This window comes from Penaeus chinensis, chromosome 8, assembly GCF_019202785.1.
Source record: "Penaeus chinensis breed Huanghai No. 1 chromosome 8, ASM1920278v2, whole genome shotgun sequence".
In the NCBI taxonomy this organism is placed as follows: Eukaryota; Metazoa; Arthropoda; class Malacostraca; order Decapoda; family Penaeidae; genus Penaeus; species Penaeus chinensis.
This window is the reverse complement of record NC_061826.1, coordinates 40328714-40334161: the sequence shown is the minus strand read 5'-3', so window position 1 is coordinate 40334161 and position 5448 is coordinate 40328714. Positions and strand designations below refer to the sequence as shown.

General features: G+C 38.8%; 1 protein-coding gene across 2 annotated transcripts in view; it reads right to left on the bottom strand.

Annotated features, from left to right (window-relative positions):
• LOC125028255 overlaps positions 1–5239 on the bottom strand; it is a 31120-nt gene extending 25881 nt beyond the window's left edge. Inside the window, exon 1 of one of the 2 annotated variants that reach the window (XM_047617678.1) lies at positions 4960–5239. The gene's annotated coding sequence lies outside the window, so the exon portion shown is untranslated. The remainder of the gene's footprint in view (positions 1–4959) is intronic. The other variant, XM_047617679.1, reaches the window with a different exon arrangement.
• Between the last annotated feature and the right edge of the window lie 209 nt (positions 5240–5448).

The following is a 5448-nucleotide window of genomic DNA, read 5'->3' as shown; positions in this document are numbered from 1 at the left end:
CATAACCATTTATATTAAATTTTTAAAAGTAAAAAGAATTGATTACATAAAAACTTATCTGATATTAATTTTTCTTAATTCTATGAAAATTTATGAAGTGAAATCATACACAAATATTTCCATAAGCACAGCACTTTCTTCTGATAATTTCATAAAATTAAAAAACCCACACTGCATAACAATGAAGGATATATCTAGCTGAAACTAGTGTCTTATATCCATTTCCTTTATTTTCCTCATTTACACAAAACACAATCTCTTCACATAAAAAAAGAAGAAAAAAATCTTGATACAGGCAAGAATTGATAAAACCGAAATTCAATTTTCAAAGAAAGAGTCTATAACGATTATGCAAGAAGGTTAATTAAAGCCAATATTCAGACTTGACCGTTTTCTTTGTAAAACCAATTCATCACCATCTATCCCACATCAATGATTTTATATTCATCAAGTCAAATTGAATTTTCTCAAATCTTATTTCTGAAAAGAAGTGACATACAAATAATGACACTCAAATTACCAAATATCATTAACTCTATAATTTCTGTATGCAAGGCTTCTAAACATAACACCCTTGAAATTGTTATTAGCACCAAGAAGTTTGCAACTCTGAATTTCAATAAGACCCACGAAGGCTCAGAATCAAACAACTTCTCCATAGATTTTCCTGGTTATCAGCAAACAGAAATTTCTAGTGGCACTATAACTAAGCGTTTGAGAGTTTCTGGCATCCATTACGAACTTACCTGTCAGTACAAAAGGAATCACTTAAAATCCATAACCTCTGCATACTGAAGTTAGGTCATGAGCGACACAAGTTCTGTAATTTTGACAGAATATGTAGTGTGAGGTCACAGAGGTATCAGCTGACTTCTTGTTTAATTAATATATGCTGTAATATGTACTGCAAACCTGAAAATGTAACTCTAATACCGATAACAGGAGGGAGGGAGGGAGGGAGGGAGGAGAGAGAGAGAGAGAGAGAGAGGGAGGGAGGAGAGAGAGAGAGGAAGGGAGGGGGAGGGAGAGGGAGAGAGAGAGAGAGAGGAAGGGAGGGGGAGAGAGAGAGGAAGGGAGGAGGAGAGGGGGGGGGGGGGAGAGAGAGAGAGAGAGAGAGAGAGAGAGAGAGAGAGAGAGAGAGAGAGAGAGAGAGAGGGAGGGAGGGAGGGAGGGAGGGAGGGAGGGAGGGAGGGAGAGGGAGAGGGGGAGGGGGAGGGAGAGGGAGAGGGAGAGGGAGAGGGAGAGAGAGAGAGAGGGAGAGAGAGGGAGAGAGAGAGAGAGGGAGAGAGAGAGAGAGAGAGAGAGAGAGAGAGAGAGAGAGGGAGAGGGAGAGAGAGAGGGAGAGAGAGAGGGAGAGGGAGAGGGAGAGGGAGAGGGAGAGGGAGAGGGAGAGGGAGAGGGAGAGGGAGAGAGGAAAATGAAAATTAACCCAGCTAGCATATAATGAAGCACTTCGAACCCTTTCACGGCAGGTCACGTCTCTACGTCATAATAAGCCGCTTGAAGTGTGGCATGCAGCTGCACACTGCGGCGGCACGCCAAAACGCTACGAGGCGGTGATTTGGCTTGATGTACCGAATTCCCGCGCTCAGTCGGCGCGCTGCCATTAATCGTCAGAGCATAGTTTTTTTTTTTTTTTAGTTTTCTTCACCCGTCACCAAGGGGATAATTATCTTTGGTTATTAAAGATTTGAGGATGGGGATGGCAATGGCATCCAACTGTTTTAGAATACTGCAGTGAATGGGTTAAAATCTTTTAAATACATTAGTTTTCCTTATATTTTTTTCCAAACTTGCTTCAACTTAATGACTGCAATATCAAAAATTGGCTAGTTGCCAGTAATATAGAGTTACCAGCACACATTAGCAGTTTTTCCATTCGGAAATGTAATCATTCACAGCTGAAGCAAATGTTTGTGAAAAAAGGACACTTTTTTTCCTACACTATAAGTGCCTCAATCCAATGAACTAAACAAATGATGCCACTATTATCAGAGAAAGGCGAGCTCCCTCCAATCAAATGATGATGAGGGACATCTCACCCTACAGTCCCATCCATGACTTGACCTAGTGCAGCCATGGCAAGATATCAACCATCTATATTCAATGGGTTAAAAATAACTTTCTTTGAATTAATATAATTCATATGATCTTAAATTTTATTCAGGATGAAAATACAACAATGAATGAAACAATCTGTTACATCCCTCAGTTTGCACCAAATCAATTCAACAAAAGACAATTTTTCGCCTCAATAAGTCCTTGAACTCCTATCACATCAGCATTATCTTGAAATGACAATGATTTCTTACAATGTTTTAGAAAATAGTGAACTGTGATAATTATTATTTTCTTTTCAAGAAATATCAAACCCTGAGTTTCTAAGGATCCTATGCATGAACCTCAGTAGTACTGATTTTTAGTATACGGCTACCATGGCTTTCATAATACTTTGAGTTGACTAGCTGGAGAAAATGAAGATGCTTTCCTACTATGAGATTCATCTTTTGAAATGAATATATGAAGTTATCTAAAATACATTAGAAAAATAGTAAATTAGCTTATATACAATAATATCTCAAGAACTCAGAGGGGTAAGGCACCTGAGGAATGACCTTGTTTCTGTGAGTTCAAGCCCCTCTGCCTGGAATTATTAAGTCCCTAAACTATTTCTGATATGGTGGGATGTGGGAATTACAACTAGCAGCTATTTCAACAATTACCCTTTTCTGTCAAAACCCAGTTATGTCTTCCTATCTTAACTGATCTGCAACTGTTTGAAATAAGCCTTGTATTGGTAGAAACATTCCTTATACATTAAATTCATCTTAAAATCACAGACAATCAAATTTTACATCATATAAGGACATTTTCCTTGCATTTGGGATTTTCAAGTAATCCAAGTCACAAGAATTTCTTGTACCAATGCCTTCAACTTTTTGAAAACTAAAACTAAAACTAAAACTAAAACTAAAATGTAAGCTAAGCTAAACTAACCTAAAAAAATATATAAAAAATAAAAAATTAAATAAATAAATAATTAAATAATTAAATAAATAAATAAATAAATAAATAAATAAATGCTCTGGAGATCAATGGCAATGCGCCGACTTTGAGTGCGGGAGTTTCGTACATCAAGCCAAATCACCGGCTCGTAGCGCTTTGATGCATCACTGCAGCAGACAGCCGCATGCCACAGATCAAGCAGTTTGGTTTAACGCCTCACGGCGTGACCCGTCAGGAAAGGGTTAAACAGATATGGTCAGATTTCTGCCAGCTCTTCAGTCCCCCTTAGTACATATAAAATTTAGATCACAGAACTCAGCCAATGCAATAATAAGAAAAACAAACTCTTTCAAGTCTTTGCTGGCATCTTATGAACATTCAACCGACATAGGTACAAAGACAATATTTACGACCTTCACAAAATAAAAATAAAACAAAGAAATCTAATTGACAGCTAACATTAATTGAGAAAACCCACTAACAGTGCAATAATGATAAAAATCCAATGAAATACTGATGAAAGATTCTTAGTTTTCATGAAGGTAACCACTCCGTACACCTTTTTTACTGTAATCCTGGTTGTCATGCACAGAAAGTTTTCCATTCTTTCAGACCTGCAATTACTATCTAACCAGATTATACTTTGGTAGAATATCATCAGGCACAAAGTCCTTGGCAATCACTGGACATTCCACATATCTATTTATCTATCATTATGGGTAGTTCATGGTGAACTGCACATGTACAGTATATACACTGCACACAAAGGTCTTTCTGGATAAATACCAAAAAGTCTTAACTTCAATCAGTGTTTACTGCTATTCAGTCAAATGATTGGCTAATCTTCATGGTATGGATGCACTAAGGTTAGGCAAATTTAAGATGATATTCTTGTAGAGGACAAAAAGTTACAGTAGTTGGTACAAGAAATATTCTGCAGACTCAAACTATAACATCACAAATAAAAGGAAAAAACACAGAAAGCACTGCTCATAGCTAAAGTCTACTCAGTATTCCTGTGAGCAACTTTTTATATACTTCTTACGTGCATACCCAGGTGAAGACAATGTTTCCCGGGGAATGTTGGGAGCAGAACCCCGACAACCCTCTCCTCAGTCATGACAATTTGTTCAATTAATTTTACCACTTGCATCCACATTGTAAAGAATTACCGAATGATTCAAACACATTCTAGGTAAAACTCAGTTTGGTTCCAATAGCCTCTATCTTCTTATGCTTAGGGGGTGTGTCTGCTAATAGTAATATTGTGATTTGCAAGGCTAAAGAAAACAGAAAATGATAATAATGCTCTCTTCTGTGCTTTTCATTGAACATTTACCCTGTGGTGTTGATATTCTTCCTTTCTGTATTAGTATGACTTTTATTCTATAATTACTACACTAGCTGCTCTTACTTACACTACCAAGAAACAACAACAAAATAAACTTATCACCGAGTTACGAACCCCAAATAAAGTTACACGAAAAGAAACAGACAAATCCCTTCACACAAACATGAACATCTCCCCCTCCCCGTCCCACACACAGAAAAAAAAGCGAGAAAAAGACACGAATTACCGCTTCGCCATGACGAGATGAGCATCTGTCGACTTGCATGGGATAATCACTTCAGTTTTCCTTTCCGTCCAGGACCAGGAACCCAATGCCTGGCCCCCATTCGCAACTCGAGCGTCCTTGTCCATTAAGCGTAAGGAGAGGAGGAAATAACAGTGAAAACGGGGGCGCAAAAGGGGGGACGTGGTGAGGGAAATTCCACACAAACTCTAGCGAATCGATCACCAGAAAATTTACTTCGGGCTCAAGACTCTCCTCTGTTTTCCACTCCTCTCTGCTTTGCCATTCCTCGAGGACCGTCCTCCAAGGGGCGTCTGGACACTCACTTTCTTTCCAGCTGGGTGCAGAGACTCAAGAATTAACCCGGATCGCTACTTACGTGTGTTTATGTCCTCCTCCCGCGCGAGTCATGTACTTGTAGGATAAAATGGCGATGTTCCTGTAACTTCGGGAGGGAGGTTATTCTTCCGTCGTCCCTCGCGTTCCGCCTTGTTCTTGAGGGGGAAATGCCCGTTGGTGGGAGAGACTTGACCTGTATGGTATCAGCCTCCAAGAGAGCCTCGGTCTTGGCCCTCCCCGACGCGAGCTTTAAGTGTTTCAAAGGGAAAGGTCCAATGGTATTTTAGGAGTCTTTGCTGTGTCTGCCACATCTTTAGGCGACGCATTTCAATCGGGGTTTTTGCGAATAAATTATCCATCTATATACTTTATGTTTATCACTGATGTGATAATTTAGCAGGAAATTATTACGTGTATCAACATGATCTTTGCTTTACAAAAATGATGCTCTATCTAAATGCAGAAGTGTTCATAATAATATAATTATTATATTTTACATCTAAAACTCTAACCCGAATTCTCACACTAT